Genomic DNA, 26,818 nt, shown 5'->3' on the forward strand with positions numbered 1-26,818 from the left:
TAAAAATGGAGAATGGTGAAAAATGACAGAGAGTGTTGTATTTCCTTGGTTGAAGGGTGATGTTGAATGATGAGGGGAAAGCTGACGTGACGAATGAGAGGAATGGTGTTGAGAGGTGTATACCCCTTAGCCTAAGCGGGAGTATACACCATTAACATAATTCTCCTCACTCGTCACGTCAACTTTCCTCCCATCATTCAGCATCTTCAACCTAGGGGTATACACCATTTTTCATTATTCTCCATTTTCTATTTTTTTTATTAATACAATTTTTATATTTAAAATTAAGAATTAAATTAATACTAATACTTAAATTTAATGCTAAAAAAATAATAATTATAATTGATATATAATAGTCTTTCACCAAAAATTTTATAAAACAATTGGTTTTATTAAAAATAATTAAACTTAACAATTTAATTTATATAAAAAAAACACTATATCCAAGTTCCAGTCTAAAACACTGTAGATCATTTTCTCCAAGTTCAAAATCCCCAAATCTCATCCTCAAAACCCTAATTTTTCAACACACCTTCCTCACTTAAAATCGTCCAAATAATCAACTCATCTCCGAACTAAAACCCAATATTCAAAAACATAAGAAAGAAAAGAATAAAAAAAGAATAAAAGGATCAACAATGGTTGCATGGCCTGACTGAGCGTGGGTAGTGACGTCCAGTCACGCGTGACCAATTTATGGGCGGGGCGGTGTTCCTGTGTGACCCCTCGCGTGAGGGTTGCCACCTCACCTTCCACGTCGAACCCCTCACACCAGCCTAAGTTGGGCATTTTTTCAGATAAAAAAAACCATTGATCTAACTATCTAAGTGAGATATTGAGTTATAAAAACTAGAAATATATGAAAATACATATATACATACATGAAAATGAGGTATAAATACATGAAACAAAGGTATAAAACATGAAATGGATGTATAAAAACTAGAATATGAACATGAATGTATAAAAGCAAGAAATATATGTAAATATGAATGGCACTGTTTGGTTCGGTTAATACAAGATACACAAAAAAAACCATTAACTAATTTTCGGTTAATTCAGTTTTCGGGTAGTTTGGGTTCGGTTCAGTTCGGTCAGTTTTCATTTCAATTTCAAACAATTCGGTTATTGCTCATCCTTGCTTGAAGATATTAAGAATTGAATCAACCTCTCAACTAAAGGCAAATGTGTTTTTAATCAATTTATTTATCATGTGATACATTTAAATAAGTGAGATATGAAATCAAATGAACATAACCACAAATTTTTTACTACAAAATAAAGTTAGGCTTGACTCAAATAAACTTTATATTAGGTTGAAAATTTCAGATATTTGAAATCTAACCAATACAAACACACCCAAAGAGAAAACTCTATATATTCCGGCTAGTCGACATCATGCGTTTTCATATTGTGTAGACAGCCTCCAACGTTATCTTTAGTAAAGTTTTTTATTTTATTTTATTTAATGTACCTTTTCCAGCACATTTTATTTTTATAATTCCCACCCTCAAAACATGCCTCTAATCTCGTTTCTGTTTTCTCGTTTAAGGTAGTGGAGCAAACTCATTGAAAAATTTAATATTAACGTGTGCCAACTATTTACATTTTTTAGAAGTTAGAACCAGTTTCGAAACTTGTGGTGATGGTCTCATATTTTACACTTCACGGAATTGTGTAAATAAACATACATTTTAACTGCAAAAATCATGTTGCTCTTGATTAACGAGTCTCGTATCTATTATCTATACCTTTTAACAAAACAAGCATGTTGCTACCTTAAAGGGTTGTTTGAAATTGCTTATTTAGGTTTTTATTTAACCCTTCAAAAAAGTTAATAACGTGTTTGTTAAGTCAGGATCTTATGAGTTGCAAGTTAATAAGTCAGGATATTATAATTTATTACTTTTGACAAACATACTTTGCAATTAAATAAGGAACCCAAACACTCCCTAAACAAATGGACATTTAAACTGAATCATATATTTTATTTTGCATAATTTTAGGTATGCTATAAAAGTTTAATAAATAAATTTATAAGTAATTGTTATATAAACTTATATAATCTATCATCTATAGTATTGCTATTTAGGAGTTTGAGTCATTACAACCAACAATTTATATATATATATATATATATATATATATATATATATATATATATATATATATATATACATTTTTTTGAACAGCTATATATATATATATATGGAAACAAATTGATAATAAAATAAGTTGGTGGAGTGGCTAGGGTGATTCAATTAAAGCTCAGGAACCCTCACAAACTAAATTAAGAGCATCCAAAACAAATTACAAATTTTAAGGTTTGGATCTAGGTGGCATCAAAAGAACTTGAGGGTTAAAAACTTTAATACGAATACGAATCGTGTCACACCTCGATCAAAGGCGGCGGAACATGCCAGGGTGCAACAGATTGCTCAAAAACACAAGACATTATTTAAAGTGACAATATTTATTTAACTCATTTTATTTCATAAATCAGTAATCACACATCTCGTTCACACAAACAAATTGAATAAAAGTAGCAATTATGTTGTTCGTTTTACTAATATCCTAATAGTCTTGGTAACGTTTTTCATCAAGTCCTCGAGTCAACAAAAGTCAAACCTGTAACATTTCATAAAATAAAGTTTTTCAACACAAAGGTTGGTGAGCAATCATAAGTTTGAGCATATAAGTATAGTAATAAAAATCCACAAAACTTGTATACGAAACAATAGATAAAAGCAACAACTTGGATAAATAGATATTGCTAATAGAATTACGTTAGCGACACCTAGCTATAAGGGGATGCCAAATAGTCTATGATTTTATAGTTATCGTTAATTGCATTACGTTAACGACACCTTGCCATGAGGGGTTGCCAAATGGTCTAAGATTTATAGTTCCACCATCCAAAAGTGATAAACACATAAGCATGTAAGCATAGAACACCAAATTGAGCAATTATTTAGGTAAAGTATACAATCACGTTTGTGGGTTTAAGATTCAAGTAAAGAAAGCATTTAGTTTGATAAGTATGAAATGTCACCCCAAAACGAAAAATAGAAAACGGGGTATGAAAGTACTCACCTCGATTGACGAATCGAGAACTAATACTTGATCAAAATATAGAAAGCTTGCGAAAGAAACAAACGAATCCGACTTGAGAGCTAATTGAAAACGAATAAATAAAATATATTAATGAACTTGAACTTTTGTTGAAATTACATTTGAAACATTGAACGAGAAGGTTCGATTGTTAATCGGGTTACCGGTTAATTTGTTAACGATTAGGGACTCGTACTCAATTGATAATTTAAAATAAAATAATATTATTTTATTGGGCTTTTAAATAACTAACCCAATATTAAATAGAAACAAGACGAGTTTAAATCAAGAGTTCGGTTTTAAAGAAATGGATTGATAATGAAGCTTATAATAATATTATTAATGATAAAGATAGTAATAATAATAATAACTTTAAAAACATGTTATATATACATATATATATATATATATATATATAATAATGATGATGACAATAATATATAAATATACTACCCGTCGAGAATCGTTGTTAAAACTAATAATAGTAATAATAATAATCAATAAAATAATAATTACTTTTGTTGTTGAATACATTATTAATAGATTTATGAATTTTAATAATAATAATAATTATTATATAAATAATTATATGTGTCATATTAATGATAATAACTAATACTTATAACATTTTAATAATAAAAGTATTAGTGATTAAAATATCACTCGAGTAAAGATGACGTTAAATGACAACTAAGCCCGACATGGGTTTCGGTTTAATAAAACAAGTGAATAATATTAACAATAATAGAATTTAATAATATTACTTAATAATCATAATAATAATGATAATAATAATAATAATAATAATAATAATAATAATAATATACTTATTATGAAAATAATGATAATAATAATTGTTTTATTAATGATAATAATAACAATGGTAATACTAATAAAAACTATCTTGTTAATGATAAAAATAATAATAATAATAATCATTATAAAAATAATAATGAGTTTTATAATAAGTTATGAGATTAATAATAATAATCCCAAAATACTCTCCAAGGTCTGTTTAGTGGGGAATCGAACTTGTGACCTCCCAAACCTGAGTCACAACCACAGCCAACTTCACTAGCCATCTATTTGTTATAAAACCCAAAAGAGAGATTTAAAACAACTAACCCCAACACTAATCTCATTACCTATAATATGATGTTTGGCCGAAAACATTTGTCGGAGCCGAGCAGGGGTCGTAGGACCCTGTTGCTGCCAGAGAGAGAGAGAGGGAGAGACGAAATGAGAGAGAGAGGGAGAAACGGAATGAGGGAAAGAGAGAGAGACGGAGCTGAGAGAGAGGGAGAGACGAAACTGGTTTTTCGGCCGCCGGAAAAGCGACCGAAGAGGGAAGGGGAGGGTGGTTGAGGGTGATGGTGTTACCGGAGAAACCGAGAGAGGTGGTGTCGGAGTTACGAGGGAGAGAGAGGTGGCCGGAATCGGCATCGCCGGATTTTCGAGGTCGTCAGAAAACGGGCGGGGGGGGGGGGGGGGGGGTAGGCGGGTGGATGAATTGATGTTAGGGTTAGGGTTTGCTGTTTATATAGATGGTTTATAAATGCTTAATTTTGGCCCCTCATGTTTGATATTTAGTTATAAATGATTTAAATCTTGTATAGCTTTAATGAAATCCACTTTAGTCACTAAAGTTTATTTAACCGAGCTTATAAACTATAAATAACTGTATTTTGACAAACTCCACACACGCTAGAGTTATAACATCAATGATTTGATAAATTTCTGGTTCGGGTTTACAAGCTTAACCACAACTACGAAGTATAATTTGTTAAAATAAACGCGAAAAATCGACATGTTACAAAACGAATATAAAACGAGACCCGAATGTAAGGCCCCGAACCCGGTAGCCTTACTTTAGCGTCGGATTTACTCATAAACACAGTTCTTACAAATCAGAGTTCATTAAAACTTTCGCGGAAACGTTTACTTGAAGCATTCGTTACAAAACATTCAATCTCTTCTTTGATATTATAAAACAAATCATTATATTTAAAACATCTTTTCTCCCATCTTAAGATGCCAGCTGTTCAATCCATGCCATGTGCCATCCTCATGCTAGTTCTTTGGTCTGATCACCTGCGTGCATACTAAAAGTCAGCTACGCTGAGTGAGTTCTAGTTAATCATACACTATACAATACATACACATACATACATATCAGAAGATACATATCCATACTTAACTAGTTACCCTTCTGTTCTACATACATACTTACTACCATACATACATACATATCTACAATCACTAACCTCAGTCTACCGAGAGTACGTTCATAGTCCGCTTTCTATACCTGTACTCAAGGTCGTGAACACGTAAAAGGTCCGCAGTCCTTACCTATGTTCACCATTCATGGTACGTGCAAGGTCCGCGGTCCTTCCCTATACCATCACACTTCCACAACACGTACAAGGTCCACAGTCATTCCCTATGTTGTAACCTAATTCATAGCACGTACGAGGTCCGCAGTCCTCCCCTATGCTACCACAGCACGTATAAGGTCCACAGTCCTTTCCTGTGCTGACGCCTATCTACATTACGTATAAGGTCCGCAGTCCTTATCTACGTTACGTATAAGGTCCGCAGTCCCTATCTACGTTGGCGTCTATCTCCTATAACACGTATAAGGCCCACTGTCCCTATCTACGTTTACATCTATCATCTACATCACGTATAAGGCTCGCAGCCCTTAACTACGCCATCACCTGCCAAGTCTATGTCCAACAGAAGTTAGATGGATTTGCCATCCTAACTTACTATGTCGAACGTAGAACTCACATACCATTCGTGTACCTGTATACACATACTTCACATATACAATAATTACATTATAGCATAAGAACACTCTAGGCGTTCTTTACATCCTTCATTTAACAACCATACCCCTTGTCGTTACGTGCAATATCCGAAGATCGTTCACGCCCCGACAAGTATTCATTTGTAATATTCATACATCATCGATATATAATATTCGTACCTTTATTTTTAACCTGACAGTACGCGCAATATCCGAAGATCGTTCGCGTACCGACAAGCAATCATTCATATCCATCACATATATCACATATGGCATACACTTATCACTTAGGATAAATGTATTAACAACACATCGAGTACGCACACAGCCCCGAAAACATAACAAGGAATGGGGCTAGAAACTCACCTGAACTCTGCTTCTTCCTCTGATAGTTGTAAATCCCTTCTTTAACTGAGCTCGGCTGACTGTATAAGTTACACGTATCAATACTCGCCTGATCTAATCTGGTGGCCTAGTATTAGCTTACTTTTACTTATCATTTTAATCTATTCTCTAATCGAACTTGACTTTAGGCGAAGTTAAACCTTAGGCGAACTTAGCTTTAGGCGAAGTTAAACCTTAGGCGAACTTAGCTTTAGGCGAAGTTGTCATCAGGCGAACTTAGCTTGCAGGCGAAGTTGTCATCAGGCGAACTTGGCTTTAGGCGAAGTTGTCATCAGGCGAACTTGGCTTTAGGCGAAGTTGTCATCAGGCGAACTTAGCTTGCAGGCGAAGTTGTCATCAGGCGAACTTGGCTTTAGGCGAAGTTGTCATCAGGCGAACATAGCTTTAGGCGAAGTTGTCATCAGGCGAACTTAGCTTGCAGGCGAAGTTCATCAGGCGAACTTAGCTTGCAGGCAAAGTTGTCGTCTGCAGCTACCGTTCGTTCTTAACTCCCTTAATCACCTTCGTTTCTTAACCAAATAACTCGATTTAGGTACCCACGGGATCGTCTGACCAGCGCCTACAAACCCCAACCATCAAATCGACCTAACATCGATGTTTAAAGGGTGCGATTTAGGCATATAGGTTACGGGTTCTTTTTATCAATCGATTAACCCATCAAATCATAACCATTTTTAGTAAAATTAGCTTTGTTGGATTCGTTTTTACCATACAAACTCAGATCTATCATTTCTCAAATCAACCCGAACCTACACGAACGATTTCTAACTATAAACGTACCTTGAACGAGTCGAACTACGAACACGGTTAAGCCTTGATGTTGTTTTGGTCCGTCACAACGTTCCAGCACCAACAAGCTCGGGTTTTCGCCTTCGGATCTTGGTTCGGGTCGTGTGTGTTTTTGGTGTGTGTGTATGGAATATGTGAGAATGAGGATTAAATGGTGGTTAATGGTATTTATATTTAGGGATCATGGGCTTAAGCCCCTGGACTCTCCTTCCTTCTTTCATAACCCAAGTCCATAACCCATATCCATTACCCAACACTAGCCCGACCCATACCAACTCCTACTCTATTTATTTATTTCCTGATAACCCGAGTAAACTTTCCCTCTATTATTAAGTAATATAATTAATATCATTTTGGAAATTTCGGGATGTTACAAGTCTTCCCCCCTTAAAGAGGTTTCGTCCCCGAAACCAAACTTATTCCCTATAAAAGAAAAACTTCTTATATTTACACACTTTATCGAATCGCCTTTGCCTTCTGGGTTATCCTTCTTACTCCCGACTTTGCAGCCATCGAATGGTGGTCATGTGTTTTAGCTATTTAAGGTAGCTCGTCCATGAGACCCTCGATGTACCAAGACTCATCTCATCCTTCCAAGGCTTCGATTAGTACTTTTAACACTAATGTCTAAAACAACCTTTCATCATAGCATAATAATCATTCATAACCAAACTCAATATATTACACGTCACTGATAAACATAAGTTTTAAACCTTAACACAAAACAAGTCCTTAAGCAAAAGTAACTTAATAAAACCATTGCATGAGCAATTATTCCTTCATCAAGTGTTCCTCTCTGCAGTTTCCCCAAGTCTTGATCCTTTCGCACCTCCCGCCCCTGATTCCTTGCAATCCCTAGCCATGTGGTCAGCTTTTCCGCATTTGAAGCACTTTGGACGATCAGGGCATTCTCGAGAATAATGCCCACTCTTTCCACACCGATAGCACCTGTCTGTCCCAGTCCTGCATTCTCCCTGGTGCACTTGCCCACACGTCTTACATGCATCCTTGTTCCCAACCTTGGCCTTCCTCTCATCAGTTGTTGTCACCATCTCGCCAGACCGCTTAGCAGAGGTAGCCCATTTCTTCTCCTTCTTTTCCTCCACCACCACATCGTCCTCAGCCAGGTCAGCGTAAACCACTTCTGCAAGTTCAATAGCAGAGTCAAAAGTAGCAGGTTTATTTGCCCTGACTAACATGCGGACATTTTGTGGCAATCCCCTCACATAACATTTGATTCTCTGGACCTCAGTGTCAACCATATCAGGCACCAACCTAGATAGTCGGTTGAATTCAGTAGTATACTCACGATGCGTCATCATACCGGCCTTTAAATTCAGGAACTTCATCTCCGTCCTTTCAACCTCGGCATCTGCACAAAACTTCTTCATCACCAACGCCTTGATCTCATCCCTAGTCTTTCTCTGCTCCACACTTTCCCACCAATACATAGCTTCTTCCTCAAATGACTGAGTAGCATAACCCACAGCTTGGTCGGGACGGCATTCGCTAATGCGGATAATCTTGTCCATAGTGGTTATCCATTGGAGAGTAGCGATTGCGTCTCCCAACCCAGTCAGCTTTGGCGGGTCGCATCCTTTGAAGGACTTATAGTTGCACCCATCTTGGCCTCTTTTCCTGTCATCGACCTTCACAGACTTATCCTCACTCGAGGCATCTCTTTCTCCTTCCCCATCCTTCCTACCATCACCACCTGCCCCTTTAGCAGTTCGTTCACGGCTTCCAGCAGATCTTTCGGGATTCAGGTTCTTCACAGCAGCAACTACAGCTTGAACAATGGCTGCTTGAACTGCAGGGCTAAGTTGAACCTCTTCGTTGTTGTTCTGGTCTCCTCCAGCTGCGCTTCCTTCATCTTTGGTGTGGGAAGCTTCTTCTACTGAGGGTTGCCGGACAAGACGAGGCCTGCCACGACGTCCAGTGCGACCCCCAGTTCCAACAAATTCTCCAGCTCCAGCCATTAGTATTCTAAAAGGGAAAACACAAACATCATCACTCAAGGAACTATTTAGTACAAGGATAGCAAGGCTAACAGGTAATAACAGTGGCCAGCTGTGACTAGCTGATCACGTTGCTTTCCGTGTCCTATACACTTCCCTTTATGAGTCTATTTGTGCTGGTTCTACTTAAGTAGTTAGTCAAATCAAACAATCAATTATTCCTATCCCTATCGTTCACGTATCTTTTCTTTCTCATTAACATATATCATTTAATCATACACTTTACCTTTACTGATCTTGCTTGAGCGACAAATGCATTCTTGGACTGGCATCTTCTTTCTTTTCTTACTTAAACCCCATTCTCTGTTCGAGTCTAATCATGTAGGATGCTTAAATCTCTCGAACTTTGCTCTGATACCAACTTGTAAGGCCCCGAACCCGGTAGCCTTACTTTAGCGTCGGATTTACTCATAAACACAGTTCTTACAAATCAGAGTTCATTAAAACTTTCGCGGAAACGTTTACTTGAAGCATTCGTTACAAAACATTCAATCTCTTCTTTGATATTATAAAACAAATCATTATATTTAAAACATCTTTTCTCCCATCTTAAGATGCCAGCTGTTCAATCCATGCCATGTGCCATCCTCATGCTAGTTCTTTGGTCTGATCACCTGCGTGCATACTAAAAGTCAGCTACGCTGAGTGAGTTCTAGTTAATCATACACTATACAATACATACACATACATACATATCAGAAGATACATATCCATACTTAACTAGTTACCCTTCTGTTCTACATACATACTTACTACCATACATACATACATATCTACAATCACTAACCTCAGTCTACCGAGAGTACGTTCATAGTCCGCCGTCTATACCTGTACTCAAGGTCGTGAACACGTAAAAGGTCCGCAGTCCTTACCTATGTTCACCATTCATGGTACGTGCAAGGTCCGCGGTCCTTCCCTATACCATCCCACTTCCACAACACGTACAAGGTCCACAGTCCTTCCCTATGTTGCAACCTAATTCATAGCACGTACGAGGTCCGCAGTCCTCCCCTATGCTACCACAGCACGTATAAGGTCCACAGTCCTCTCCTGTGCTGACGCCTATCTACATTACGTATAAGGTCCGCAGTCCTTATCTACGTTACGTATAAGGTCCGCAGTCCTTATCTACGTTGGCGTCTATCTCCTATAACACGTATAAGGCCCACCGTCCCTATCTACGTTTACATCTATCATCTACATCACGTATAAGGCTCGCAGTCCTTAACTACGCCATCACCTGCCAAGTCTATGTCCAACAGAAGTTAGAGGGATTTGCCATCCTAACTTACTATGTCGAACGTAGAACTCACATACCATTCGTGTACCTGTATACACAAACTTCACATATACAATAATTACATTATAGCATAAGAACACTCTAGGCGTTCTTTACATCCTTCATTTAACAACCATACCCCTTGTCGTTACGTGCAATATCCGAAGATCGTTCACGCCCCGACAAGTATTCATTTGTAATATTCATACATCATCGATATATAATATTCGTACCTTTATTTTTAACCTGACAGTACGCGCAATATCCGAAGATCGTTCGCGTACCGACAAGCAATCATTCATATCCATCACATATATCACATATGGCATACACTTATCACTTAGGATAAATGTATTAACAACACATCGAGTACGCACACAGCCCCGAAAACATAACAAGGAATGGGGCTAGAAACTCACCTGAACTCTGCTTCTTCCTCTGATAGTTGTAAATCCCTTCTTTAACTGAGCTCGGCTGACTGTATAAGTTACACGTATCAATACTCGCCTGATCTAATCTGGTGGCCTAGTATTAGCTTACTTTTACTTATCATTTTAATCTATTCTCTAATCGAACTTGACTTTAGGCGAAGTTAAACCTTAGGCGAACTTAGCTTTAGGCGAAGTTAAACCTTAGGCGAACTTAGCTTTAGGCGAAGTTGTCATCAGGCGAACTTAGCTTGCAGGCGAAGTTGTCATCAGGCGAACTTGGCTTTAGGCGAAGTTGTCATCAGGCGAACTTGGCTTTAGGCGAAGTTGTCATCAGGCGAACTTAGCTTGCAGGCGAAGTTGTCATCAGGCGAACTTTGCTTTAGGCGAAGTTGTCATCAGGCGAACTTGGCTTTAGGCGAAGAACTTGACTTTAGGCGAAGTTGTCATCAGGCGAACTTAGCTTTAGGCGAAGTTGTCATCAGGCGAACTTAGCTTGCATGCGAAGTTCATCAGGCGAACTTAGCTTGCAGGCGAAGTTGTCGTCTGCAGCTACCGTTCGTTCTTAACTCCCTTAATCACCTTCGTTTCTTAACCAAATAACTCGATTTAGGTACCCACGGGATCGTCTGACCAGCGCCTACAAACCCCAACCATCAAATCGACCTAACATCGATGTTTAAAGGGTGCGATTTAGGCATATAGGTTACGGGTTCTTTTTATCAATCGATTAACCCATCAAATCATAACCATTTTCAGTAAGATTAGCTTTGTTGGATTCGTTTTTACCATACAAACTCAGATCTATCATTTCTCAAATCAACCCGAACCTACACGAACGATTTCTAACTATAAACGTACCTTGAACGAGTCGAACTACGAACACGGTTAAGCCTTGATGTTGTTTTGGTCCGTCACAACGTTCCAGCACCAACAAGCTCGGGTTTTCGCCTTCGGATCTTGGTTCGGGTCGTGTGTGTTTTGGGTGTGTGTGTATGGAATATGTGAGAATGAGGATTAAATGGTGGTTAATGGTATTTATATTTAGGGATCATGGGCTTAAGCCCCTGGACTCTCCTTCCTTCTTTCATAACCCAAGTCCATAACCCATATCCATTACCCAACACTAGCCCGACCCATACCAACTCCTACTCTATTTATTTATTTCCTGATAACCCGAGTAAACTTTCCCTCTATTATTAAGTAATATAATTAATATCATTTTGGAAATTTCGGGATGTTACACCGAAATTGACGAATGTCACAGTATCCCCAACTTTTTGGAAATTTCGTCCTGAAATTATAATAAACTTAAAGAAAAGTAATTATTAACGAATATCATTTTAGTAAGATAATTGCATAAACAATTTTAAGCAAAAGAATAACGTCAAATCTTTGCATGACTCGAAAAACGCTAAAATGAGAAACATAATAAAGGTACTTATATATAGGATTTACCGGCGGCGTATCCACCGTGCCTTTATCATGATTCGCATTTCAATCATTTTTCTGCCATCATTCTCGGGTCTGCGTTATCGCACACAACCGCACTTACTATGGCTTTCTTACAGGGATTTCGATAATTAAGTGTGCACCCATAATTATTTAGATCGTCGTATGGTCCACATGGTTTGTCCCATTGTGTGGTTTAAAAAACGTATTTATTTATTTATTTTGAAACATTAGAAACGTGTATAAATCTTTTGAATTTTACACATATTGTTAAAATAATACCCGTGGTTGAAAATTTTGGGGTTGACCCTTTTTAAATAAGTAGGAAAATGAGATAAATAATTAAAACAATTAAAATCTTAAAGTATACTCAAGGTGAAAATAACTATTTTGGTTTAAATAAGTAAGGACGATCGAATAAATAAAAACCAGGGTAGGCAATTACGAAACGAGAATTGAAGTTAAATGTCCTCAATGTGAAAGAATAAGTAAATCATTAAAATCCATGGTTGAAAGTCGAGTCACTAAATTAGTATATAAATCCGATGAGTGAAATTTTAATAATGAGGACTATAATAGAGGAAAATGAGAAATCAAATAGATGAAACGAGAATCCAAAGAGTGAAAAATAAAAAATCCAATAGGTGTAAATGAGAAACCCAAAAAGTGAGTACATGAGGTCGGGGTTAGGGGTGCAAACGAGCCGAGCCGAGCCCGAGCTCGACTAGGCTCGAGCTCGGCTCGTTTAACTTACACATAGCTCGAGCTCGAGCTCGGCTCGTTTCGAGCTCTATTTTCTAAGCTCGAGCTCGGCTCGTGAATGGATTTTGAAGCTCGAGCTTGGCTCGGGCTCGACTAATTTACTATTTTTCAGTTATTTTTTTATATAATTATAATTATTTTATATATTTTTTTCTATTATAATTTTATGTATAAAAGAATATATATTATTTAGTTATTTTTATTTATTTTTTCATAACATTATATTTATTAATTAATAATTATTAAATATATATTTTAAAAAAATTATATAAATGGAAGGCTCGTTTAGGCTCGCGATCCGGCTCGAGCTCGATAAGTAAAGCTCGGGCTCGATAAAGCTCGGCTCGAACGAGCTTTTTAACGAGCCGATATCGATTAGCTCGGCTCATTTTCACCCCTAGTCGTGGTAAACAACGTTACAATTAATAATAGCGTACGATGAGTTTCATACGTGAACAACTTGAGGTTAAAAGTAATTGAGAATTCGATTGCGTGAAATGTAACAACATGATAAATGATGTGAGTTTCTTGGGGGTGACGCATACGTGTATCAACATAAATTAAATAACATTTGATTAACAATAAAAACAATCAATGAAATGTGTTAAAAAGTGAATACGACCACTATTGTGAAACCATTTATATAATCGTAATTATAATAACGGTTTTTAATAGCGCCAAAACTTGCGTATAACCACACATAGGCCGCTTAATAGCTCAAATGAAACGAGGTAGAATAATGCATAGAATCGTATTTTGCTTGAAAAACATAAATGCTCAAATATGAATAACATAGTCATGAAAATATCGTTTAAAATACAAATGATTTTTTTGCGAAATTGAGGTTTTGAAAGTATTGCACAAGTTGTTATCGAATGGTTTGCATTCGGTCACGAAAATCAAAACACAAAAATGAAATCTCGTGTGCATAATATTGTCATCGAAACATCTCATCAAATGAAAAGAAAAATCGCAATAATCGTGAGACTTGAATTAATGTCGAAATATGTAAATCGCGTAGCGTATAATAGAATAAAATTTGAAATGAGGTCTTAAGTAAGGTCATCTTATTGTTCTAAGAAATGTATATACTAACAAGGCATCGCGGTAACGCATAGCTAGGGAAATTATTTAAATCATTATCGAATGTAAATCTTGTAAGCCAACTTGTTAAAGAAATTTGTATACATAACGCCGTTGTGATAAGAATAAGTTATGAAGAAATGATGCTTGAGATGATAAGAGGTAACAGTTCGCGTAAATCGTTATTGAACAAAACTCATGACACAAAGTCTAGTATATAGGGTATTTATAAATGCGTCCCAAAAAGATTTATGAAGTCATGATCATTGCGTTTATGCAAAATGAGGAAAGTTGTAATTTATTACTAAATAAATCTCGCATTCAACATTCAAAATGAAACCTCCTATTTATAAAGTTCTTAAGAGACTTATCACCTTAGGTGACAATATTTAAAATCTTGAAATCATACATATAATCGTTCAATAACCTTTGAATACAAATCCTCATAATAGAATTTTGTTGTCATGACAAATCTTAGATTTTTGAAAGATGATTTATAAGATTTGGACAATATGTAAATCGTTAATCTTGAAAGAGTTTATAATCTATAAGTGATTATTTGAACACACGAGGTTGTTATAAATACACTAGTTGTATATATATATATACATGAAAAAAATATAGGGAAAAATTAAGCTTGCGTGTGCATGGAGAGGTTTTAGGTTTCGAATGGTGAATGGTTTGGAATTTTGGTGAAGAGTGAGTATGTTTCGGTTGGCTTGCGTAGTTGGTTTTCTTGAGTTAGATTTATGAGGTTTGTTGAGCTTAGGTCGTTTGACTGGGTTAGGCTTAGATGATTTGCGTGAGTAATGGTTGGGTTATTTAGGTGAGGTTTTGCTTATTTGAGCTAGGGTTAAGTTGATGGGTTGGATAACTCGATCTTGACTAGTTTGGGTTGAGATTCGGTTTATTCATGTATTTTGTAAGGAGTGTTTTGGGTTGTTACTTTTGATATCAAACCCTATGGTTGGATGAGAATGGTCTGGCGACATGGTTTGTGATTTGACATAGCATGGATCGAAGGATTGAGTCATAGTTGGGTAAGCTTTGGTTTGTTTATGTCCAAGGCATTTGGTGAATACTAATAAAAATATCTTGTTAATAATAATAATAATAATAATAATAATAATAATAATAATAATAATAATAATAATAATAATAATAATAATAATAATCATTAAAATAATAATGAGTTTTATAACAAGTTATGAGATTAATAATAATAATCCCAAAAATACTCTCCAAAGTCGGTTCAAGGGGGAATCGAACTTGTGACCTCCCAAACACGAGTCATAACCACAACCAACTTCACTAGCCATCTATTTTTTAGAAAACCCAAAAGAGAGATTTAAAACAATTAACCCCAACACTAATCTCATTACCTATAATATGATGTTTGGCCGAGAACATTAGTCGTTGCCGAGCAGGGGTCGTCGGACCCTGTTGCTGCCAGAGAGAGAGAGAGAGAGACGGAGCTGAGAGAGAGGGAGAGACAAAACTGGTTTTCCGGTCGCCGGAAAAGCGACCGGAGAGGGAAGGGGAAGGTGGTTGAGGGTGATGGTGTTACCGGAGAAACCGAGAGAGGTGGTGTCGGAGTTACGGGGGAGAGAGAGGTGGCCTTAATTGGCGTCGCCGGCTTCTCGCCGGAATTTTGAGGTCGCCGGAAAACGGCCGGGGGGGGGGGGGGGTTTGGCGGCTGGATGAAATGATGTTAGGGTTAGGGTTTGCTGTTTATATAGATGGTTTATAAATGTTTAATTTTGGCCCTTCATGTTTGATATTTAGTTATAAATAATTTAAATCTTGTATAGCTTTAAGGAAATCCACTTTAGTCCCTAAAGTTTATTTAACCGAGCTTATAAACTATAAATAACTGTATTTTGACAAACCCCACACATGCTAGAGTTATAACATCAATGATTTGATAAATTGCCGGTTCGGGTTTACAAGCTTAACCACAACTACGAAGTATAATTAATTAAAATAAAACGCGAAAAATCGACATGTTACAAAATGATTACAAAACGAATATAAAACGAGATCCGAAATTGACGAATGTCACAAATCGAATAATCCTCTTTTTTTTGTTCAATGTTATTGGCTTTTTAAAAATATAAAAAAAATTTATTGTTGTGAAATGAAGTTTGTGAAGATAAAGACTTGAGAAGGACTTCATGGTGGCCCAACTTTCTCTCTCATTCTCTCACATGCATATATATGTACATTCATTATATGTGTAGTTTTAATATTTTTTAATAAGGTTTGTAGAAGTTTGTTGTTGTGAAAAAAATAAGGTTTTGAAATATGATGTGACAGTTTATATACGTTTGTTGTTGTAGATGCTCTAAGTATTTAATAAAAATAATTAACTTAATTTGATACTTAATTTTATTAATAATAATAAAACTATAATGAATTAAACCGATATCGATCGAATTTCCTATCACGTTGTTGGTACATGATGTCAGTATTTCAGTGTCTAGTGTCTGTAATCGAGTTAGTTGGATTTGTATTTTGTATTAAGCGAAGTTAGCTCACAAGTTCGCTTATATAGGCGAACTTGTGGAACAAGCGAAGTTAGTGACAACTTCGCCTAAACATGTTAGGCGAAGTTGTCGTCTGTTATATACGGCTAGGTTACAGCTGAATTAGGAGAATCAGTTTATGAGTTGTTCAGAGTTTTTGTAATCGGTGATCAGTGAATCACGTGTTTCCAGTTGCAATACAACGTGTCTTTGTTTATTGTAACGTGTGTTTGATTGTGTTAACGTGTATCGTCTTCTACGCTCGTATCGTCTTACGTAGGGATTCCGCACCTACGTATAACGAGATATTCCGTGTAGATCCGGCTGGGAACCTACAATTGGTATAAGAGCTTTTGCTCGTGATTGTGTGGTTCGGGATTATCACGCGGGTGTAGAAATCGTTCCGTTCGACTATTCGCGGGACGAGTTTACCAAATTTTTGTGTCCTACTCACCTCCCACCATCATAAACAACCCATTACACCTTCGCATACCTCGCAAAACGTCAAAATCAAACCTGCAAAATCATCGTGTTCATCAGGCGAAGTTGCCGCTACTGTTTGTAGGGTTTAGGCGAAGATATAAGGTTAAGCGAAGTTATCCACAACTTCGCCTACCTCACAAGTTCGCTTATCTCAAGCGAAGTTATCCACAACTTCGCCTACCTCACAAGTTCGCTTAACGTAATCAGGCGAAGTTGAGAAATCAAGCGAAGATAAGACTTAAGCGAAGTTAACTTTAACTTCGCCTACAGTACTGTTCAGAATAAAATTTTTATTTTTTCGGGTTTCTTTGTGTTTTCGTTTCGTGAAAGATGACTTCCATAAATATTACGGAACTGGTAAAAATGGAGGTGGAAGCGGGTTCAGCTACTAAGGCACCGAAAATGCTTAAGGGTACCGATTTCGTGGCGTGGAAAGATCGGTTTGAGCAGTATGTTAAATATCAAGATGCTAAGATGTGGGTGTGCATTCAAGATGGATACATTCCACCAACTGCTTTGTATGAGGGTCGTGAACAAATTAATAAATACAACAAGATGGAAGAGGAAGAAAAGAAGATGTATGAGGCTGAAAGCAAAGCTCATGCTGCGATAACAATGGCTCTTCCACAAAAGATTCTTCACACCTTCAGGAAGTATAAAACCGCTAGAGAGTTATGGGAAGCACTTGAAAACCGATTTGAAGGTAATGTGGGGATACATGCATCCAAGATTAAACTACTCAAAACCCAATTCTCGGTGTTCAAGTATTTGAAGAATGAATCACTTGATGATATCATCACGAGATATTATCACCTGATGACCGAACTCAGCAATTATTCCATTGCTTACAAAGAAGAGGAGATTGTAGAAAAACTTCTTGATGCTCTCCCACTGAAATGGGAGATGTACACTGTCTTGATGAGAGAAGATAATGAGTTTGCCGACTATGACTTGGAAACAGCAGTCAACAAACTACGAACTTTTGAACTTAACATGGTTCAAAAAGAGACACCAACTGATCAGGTTCAGGATCCGGGAATGTATGGTGCGAAAGTTAATTCAAGTTCAAGTTCGAAGTCAGAATCATCTGCTTACTACTCAAAGGGAGACTCGAGCTCTAACTCAACTCATGATGGTCATGTTTCTCTCAACATGGACGGTGATGTGTGTTTCGTAGCTGGTGGAACAAATTCTTCTAAACCTCAAACAACAAAGGGTAGTTTTTCTTCAAGTGTTCCGAACATCAACTACTCTCAGATGCCCATGAGTGTTAAATCTGCTGAACAGCAGTTTGCTCTCTATGCATCTTTCATTGCTTCTTACGAAAATTACATTAAAGGTAAAATCGTTGATCCTGCAACTTTAGACGAAGACTATGATCAGATCGATGCTGATGATCTGGAGGAGATGGGTCTGCAGTGGCAGATGGCAATGATTGTAAGAAGAGTTAAAAGGTTTATGAAGAAAACTGGTAGAAAATTCGTTGGTGAAAGACCAGGTTTTGACAAGTCAAAGGTTCGGTGTTATAACTGTCAACAGAATGGCCACTTTGCTAAAGAATGCACAAATGACAGAGTAGAACGCAGTCAAATCAGGTCTACACAACAGAGTGGTGGTGGTAGTGAGAATAGGGCGATGATATCCAGACAGAACGGGGAATACAACTGGAATCTGCAAGTTAAGGAAGTGTTCGAACATGCCAACTTGGTCAACATCGAAACTAAAGAAAAACCCAGAGAGACAAAAGAAAATCAAGCCTACATGGCAGAAGTGAACGATCAGCTTTCTGAGGTAAGTCCTAAACTCCCTTGTACGAAATGTGAAAATCTGTCTGAACAGTTGAAAACAATAACTGATCAGTTTGTTAGTTTGGATGCTCAATTCAGAACATTAAAAGAAGATCATTATTACACTAAAACTAGAGAAAACAGTTACAAGGTAAAAATAAAAGCTAGTGAGAAAGATATCAGAAGTCTTAAAGCAAGTCTAGCTGAAAAAATAAAAGTAATTGATCTTAGCTATGAAGTGTTAGAAGAGAAAACCAAACTAATTGCTGAAAGGGATAAACAGATAGCTGATCACCAGGTGAAAATGGTGGAACTAAACAGAAGGCTTGAGCAATTTAGAAATTCCTCCGCAATACTTGATCACCTCGTAAGTGATCAACGTTCCCCAGTTAAAAGGGGAGGAATTGGATATAATGAAGTTCCACCACCTTATAATCATAACTATACTTTTGATCCTAGTAATCAGAAATCTGTTGATGTTGAAATTGGTCAGACAGTTCCTGTTAAGGTTACGATTAAAGATCCAGAAGTTAGTAAAAGCGAAACGAGTAAGCCTGTTTCGAATGTTAAGATTTCTGTTCCTAGTTCTGTCTCATCAAATTCGGACAAGTCATCCGAGTCTAGTGAGACAGAAGAAGAGGAAGTGTTACTAAAACGTGGAGAGGAACATAAACCAACTGAAAAGAATTCTCCACTAAACCCGTATGTCCCACCATATGTTAGACAAACGGGCAGTAATGCAGCCTCATCATCTAAAACAACTATTGAGACGAAAGTTGAACACAGGAGTTGTTTCAGATGCAATCAAATAGGACACCTGATTGCTGATTGCCCTCTGAAGCAGAGATTCAGAGGTATGAGGCCTTCGAAAACTGAGAATAGAACTAACAGTAATTTCTATAATGGTAAAAATGAAAACTCATCAAAGTTCAGATGTTGGACTAATCCAGGTTTTCAAAGAAGTCAACCTCAGTTTTTCCCAGTTAACAACCAAACCATTAGTAATAATTCTTTTAACTCACGAAGGTTTGGATGGCCTCATAGTCAATCTACTATAAGGTATCCTTTTGGGACTTACAGAAATCAGTCTAATACTAACTTTGGACAGCCAAAGTACGGGATGCATTTTAACAGATTTAATCGACCCAAGACCAATAGGTCTTGGGTCCCCAGATTTTAATCCTTTGCTTTGATCGTGCAGGAATAGTTGAACAGGGCTGCAAACAATCTATGGGTTGTGGATAGCGGCTGTTCCCGGCACATGACGGGTAACAAGAATTTGTTACACGAGTGAAAACCTGTTCAGGGAGGAAGAGTTAGTTTTGCTGGAGAGAGTGGTGGAAGGATTACTGGAATTGGGACAGTGACTAATGGCAAAATGAAGTTAGAGAGGGTGAATTTCGTTGAAGAACTGAAGCATAATCTGCTGAGTGTATCTCAGATCTGTGACAAAGAGTACACTGTGCACTTTACCAAAGATGAAGCGATCGTACTGTATCCTGGTTTCAAGATACCAGATGAATGGATAGTAATGAAGGCTCCAAGGGAAAAGAATACATATATTATGGACATGAGGTCGACTGAGATGGCAATAGAAGAATCGTGTCTTCTGTCAAAAGCAACTGAATCGGAGTCCGAGTTATGGCATCGAAGAATGGGGCATATTCATCTTCGGAAAATGAACTACATTGTCAAGAATGGGCTGGTGCTGGGTGTTCCCTTGAAAAATTTCAACTTTGAAGATCAATGCTTATCGTGCAAAAAGGGAAAGCAACACAAGAAATCTCATCACACCAAGAAGGTTAATTCAATAGTCAGTACCCTAGACCTACTTCACATGGATCTCTTCGGTCCCGTGAATGTAAAAAGCCTAGGTGGAACATCATACTGCTTGGTGATAACTGATGATTTCTCTCGATATTCTTGGGTATATTTCCTGAAGACAAAAGATGAAACGGTGCAGTTGGTAATAAATTTGATTACCAAGGTTGAGAATATTATGGGGAAGAAGGTTAAAACATCAGGACTGACAATGGGACTGAGTTCAAAAACTATCAGATGGAGATATTCTGCTTATAGAAAGGGATAGACCACCAGTACAGCGCTCCGTATACTCCGCAACAAAATGAGGTGGCTGAGAGGAAGAACAGAACGCTAATTGAAGGAGCCAGAACCATGCTGGCTGATTCTAAACTTCCTGTGGTGTTCTGGGCTGAAGCTGTTGCAACAGCCTGTTATATCCTTAATAGAGTTTTAACTGTTAAAAGGTTGAATAAAACATGTTATGAACTTATGCATGGGAGAAAGCCTAACTTGAGTGGTCTCGAACCATTCGGGTCCCCGTGTTCGATATTAAAGACGAACTCAAAATTTGGTGAAATAGCCGACGAAGGTATTCTAGTCGGATTTGTTGTTGGGACTCCCAACAGACGAGTCTTTAATCTATCGACCAGCAGGGTTGAGGTGGTGTGTAACACTGATATCACAAGTTACAAATCACCAATACCAAGCACGGGACCCGCTGGGGCTTTCGACTATGATAGGCTTTTTAAATCTTTTAATTTGCCTTACCTGGATTGTGCAGAAGTTGATGAGAGAATAGCTACGAAGATGCTTTATGATGAGGAAGAAACTCTTGTGCAACGACCGTAGTACGATGAATGTCAACCTTCCTCGTCAAATGCTGTCGATACCCCTGCTGCCTCTACAGAAGAGGAATTCTTCAATCCGTTTCACTCTCAACAACAATCACCCATTGATGAGCTATCTTCGAACCTGGAAGACAATCTGCAAGTCAGTTCGGTTCCGACTACGAGTGTTCACAAAAATCACCCTTTGGAGAACGTGATAGGTGATCTGTCCGACGGTGTACAAACAAGACGAAGCTTGAATGAGCACACTTGTGTTTACACAAGCATTAAAGATACAGGCATCATTAACGAATGCTTGTACACCTGCTTCATAAGCCAGATTGAACCAAAGAACTATCAAATGGCTCTCAAGGACAGCTCGTGGGTTGAAGCCATGCAAGAAGAGTTAGCCCAGTTTAAGAAGATGGAGGTTTGGAATTTGGTTGAAAAACCGAAAAATGTGCATGCGATTGGCACAAAATGGGTTTTCAAATGCAAGAGAGATGAAAAAGGGATAATTATCGGGAACAAGGCGAGGCTGGTTGTAAAAGGTTTTAATCAGTAAGAGGGGATCGACTACAATGAAGTGTTTGCTCCTGTGGCAAGATTGGAAGCGATTCGATTGTTTTTGGCATTTGCGGCACACAAGGAGATGAAGGTGTTCCAGTTAGACGTGAAAAGTGCGTTTCTTAACGGTAAAGTCGATGAGGTTGTGTACGTTGAGCAACCTCCGGGTTTTCCTGACCCAGACTTTCCTGATCACGTGTTCAAGCTAAGTAAAGCGCTATATGGGCTACATCAGGCCCCTCGTGCCTGGTACTCAACTCTATCCGATTACTTGCTTGAGAATGAATTTGAAAGGGGAAAGATCAATAGCACACTGTTCGTTAAGAGAAATGGAAGAGACTTTCTTCTGGTTCAAGTCTACGTGGACGACATCATCTTTGCTGCATCAAAAGTCGCCATGTGTCAGGAATTTGAAGCCGTCATGAAAAAGAGGTTTGAAATGAGTGCTATGGGTGAACTAACTTTCTTTTTAGGACTGCAGGTTGATCAGAAGAAAGATGGGATGTTCATTCATCAGACTAAATATGTCCAAGACGTTCTCAAACGCTTCAAGATGGAGGACAGCACACCATTTGATACTCCAGTTTGCGTCAACCATAAACTGGGTGCTGATTCAGATAGTGATACAGACGTGGACCCCACCCAATATCGGGCAATCATAGGTTCTTTAATGTACTTGACTGCATCTAGACCTGATATTATGTTTGCAGTTTGTCTTTGTGCTCGCTTTCAGGCAAACCCAAAGGAATCTCACATGATGGGTGTGAAGAGGATATTGCGATATCTCAAAGGCAAGCCTAAGCTAGGGTTGTGGTACACGAAAGGAGGAGACTTGGAGTTAGTCGCCTACACAGATTCTGATTATGGAGGATGCAATCAGAATCGGAAGTCAACAACAGGTGGATGTCAGTTTCTTGGAGGCAGATTAGTGTCATGGCAGTGCAAGAAGCAGACCTCAGTCGCCATTTCTACCTGTGAAGCAGAATACATAGCAGCATCGAACTGCTGCTCCCAGGTTCTTTGGATACAACAGCAATTGCGCGATTATGGTCTGAATTTCACTCATACTCCTATTTGCATAGATAACACTGCTGCTATCTTAGTAACTAACAATCCCGTAAAGCATAGCAAAACTAAACACATTGACATCGTCATCATTTTATACGGGATTGTGCTGAGAAGAAATTGATTGTGCTCGAAAAGGTTGATTCGTTAGATAATTTCGCTGATTTGTTTACTAAAGCGTTTGACAAAACTCGTTTTCAAAACCTTGTTAAGCTAAATGGGATGATCAATCCCGAGTAACCGTGTTTTTCGTTTTTGAGTATTTGTAAAAAAAAAAAAAAAAAAAAAAAAATCCGTCACTATCGCTTAGAATTATGTCGGTTGCTTCAGTTTGAAGGACATATCTTCGGATATGTTTGGTCCTCATTTCTACCTGTAGAGTATGAGGATAGCCATTAACCAGATGACTGAAAGTGACCGAGGCGGTTTATGATGTGTTTTTATTCTTTCGCTGAAAATTAGTCGTTCATACTTAAGTAGAAGGACACATATTCGTATGTGGTCGGTCCAGCTGATCCATTGGATCTCCAGGATAGCCGTTTACCTGAAGACTTCGAATTGATCGGGGCGATAGAAGTTAAATTTTTTTTTAGGGAGATGAAATTATTTTTCAAGTCTACTACTTCGTAAGAAGTTTCTTTACTATGTTTAAAAGAAAATTGATCCAACCTTGGAAAGTGATAGACAAACTAATTCTGTGTGCTTAATTAGTGAAGTTATTAGGCCTAAAAGACTTTAGAACAGTCAATGTATGTCATGGTAGCTTTTTATGGTGCGTAAAAGTAGAAGTGATACAAACTAAATCTCCTTGATTTTATGTGGAAACTCCTTAAGAGTTGTGCATGTCTCCATATATATCTTTCCGAATGATAGGCAGAAAAGCGATTACCCAGTCATACACGAGCCCGTGAGTGTTCTGATTCCCGTGAAAATAGCGTGTCAAGAAACTGCAGTGATCCAGATTCGGGACTTGCAGTTGTTTACGTCTCTGAAACTGTGTAAATCTTGTTACTAAAAAAAAAAAAAAAACTGAGACATTCTAGAGCTTATAATGTTAATACTTCTCAATCAAGATGCAAGAAAGAGAACGGGAAGAAGAGTCTAAAGATCGAAGAGTACTTACTATTTAATCAGACACTACGGGTCGAGGTCAACTCGGGGTGACTTAGGGAAAGCCAAATACGCTTTGAGAATAGATAAGAGACATCACAATCTCTGATGTGTTGCCCATTTAAATTTTGAGCTTAATTGAACCTAACCCGTATCACAGAAGCGATGAAAACCATTTTAAGTTATTTACCTGCTTACAACCTGTCTCTTTATGTCATAATACAGCTGAACATGGATCTATGTGACAGTCACGTAATTAGTATGATTCCTGTTCGGATCTTTTCTAAAACGTGGTAGTCCCTGTCGAGACTGAAATTTGATCCCGTGTACCTTATTTCTAAGTTTTATCCTACTTATGTAGTTGTATGATTTTATACCTGGTTACTTGGTCTTGATCGTATCATTTAACTCTTTAAAGGATGTTTTAAAACTTAATTGCAAATTGTTCAAATTATAGGGGTTTGTTTTGTAAATTTTAACATCGGCGAAGTTATCACAACTTCGCCTGCAATAGGCGAAGTTATCCATAACTTCGCCTGTATAACCTTGACCCTATATAAAGAAGTTTTTGGTCAAATGCTCAGTATTGTTTTTCAAAATCCGGCGAACTTATTCCCAGTAACCCTAAGCGAAGTTATATCTCGATCAATCTGTGTTATTTTTTCTCGAGTTCATTCCGTGTTAAAGGTGTGTAGGGTTGTTGCATCTTTTAATCTATGTCATTGGCGTTAATCAAAGGTCGTTTCGACCCGTTTAGTGACCTCGTTCTTTCAAACATCCAACACCCGATTTTCAAACTTATTTTCACGGGGTCGTAATCATATTGATCGTCTAGATCTCCATAAAAACATGTGTTTAACAGTCCGCAATCTCCAAATTGACCAAATCAATTCGTTTGAACAACTAAACTATTGCCGATTCATATTCAGGCGAACTTACAGTTTAGGCGAAGTTATCCTTAACTTCGCCTGAGGGTTAACTTCGCCTAATAATTAATTATGTAACAGTACATGAGGCGAAGTTGTGGTTAGGCGAAGTTATCATTAACTTTCGCCTGGCCCTTTTTACTTAACATTGATCAGGCGAAGTTCAAGTCGAGGCGAAGTTGTTCCCAACTTCGCCCCACCTCTAACTTCGCCTATACAGAATAAATCATAACTTCGCTCATGGTAACAGGCGAACTTGTGATTTGCCTTGACGATTCTCTAACTTAGTCTGTTTTTGTTGCAGAAATGGCCGCTGTAGCTGGAGCAGGTGGTGACGAAGGAGGAGATAACCATCGACAGTTTTTCCCGGGGCATAACATGTACATCACATTGGACCCGGATGCGAGCGGTGTTGATGATTTCCGCGAGATCATCACATTTCTACTCCGCTCGCGTATCTTCCACGCTATTACTACAACACTGCCTATCTCATTGCCAAACATAGAAGATTTCTGGCAGACAGTGGAATATGACTGTCGAGTCGAGCTCCCGGTTATGCGTGCAACGGTTAACAATCAGATAGTACAGTTCTCGTCTGAACAGATCAGGGTGGCTTTACAGTTTGGGGATGAAACGAGAGACGATCCTACAGACTTCGTGGCTCCATTCAGAGATGGTGCTTTTCTGAGGATGGGATATTCTGGTCCATTGGGAGATACTCAAAGACGAAAGGGATTCTTGTTAGACCAATGGCGATTTCTTATGCACGTGATGATCGTGTGTATGTCAGGGAGAAAGGCTGGTACGGATGGAATGGGTGCGACCATGCAGTCGGCGATGACTGCACTGACTTACAATAAGCGTTATAGCTTTAGTCAGATGGTATTCTACGAGATAGACCGTCAAAGAAGAGCGGTGGCGCGTGAGAGATTTCTGATGTATCCAAGATTCCTTCAAATGATCTTGAATCATGTTGCTCCCACGTTACCTCAGCGCCGCCCGATTAGATATGTGGAGAGTGTAAGCAAGAGGATCTTCGCTCAGTGTAGATCATCAAGTGCAAGAAGCAAGCCTGAGCTCCGTCCTCGACATACTCCATTATTTGGGTACTTGATCAACCCAGAGTATGTTCCAGCTCGTGGGGACGAGTTTCGGGATCCGGCACCACAACAGGCTGGAGCACCTCAACCACCACCTGAGGTACAACAAGCTTTACCTGCTGCTCCTGTTGTGGCACCGGAGGAAAATGTAGACCTTGAAGCTGCGTTTGGCGGTCAAGGATTTTTTGATATGGATCGTGTTGACCCTGAGGAAGAGGTACAGGTCTCGGTAGCCCAGGTTACTAGTGTGGATGTTGCTAGGGCAGCTACGACTGAGGCTGATTCTGATTCTTCAGATGATGATGTGGCTGAAGCTAGATGGATTTTGGTTACACAAGAAAGGATTCATGGGAAGAGGAAGAGAGACAATGATGACAGTGAATCGGATTTTGAGGAAGATTTACATCAGTTGGTCCATAGATTGAGAAGGGAACGGGCAGGTGCAGGTTCGGGAGCTGGTGAGAGCTCAAGGGTGGTTCGTTTCACTCC

The sequence above is a fragment of the Bidens hawaiensis genome, unplaced genomic scaffold (assembly GCF_021521415.1).
Source record: "Bidens hawaiensis isolate Kalapana, Puna unplaced genomic scaffold, B.hawaiensis_p1.1 tig00000296_1, whole genome shotgun sequence".
NCBI classification, from domain to species: domain Eukaryota; kingdom Viridiplantae; phylum Streptophyta; class Magnoliopsida; order Asterales; family Asteraceae; genus Bidens; species Bidens hawaiensis.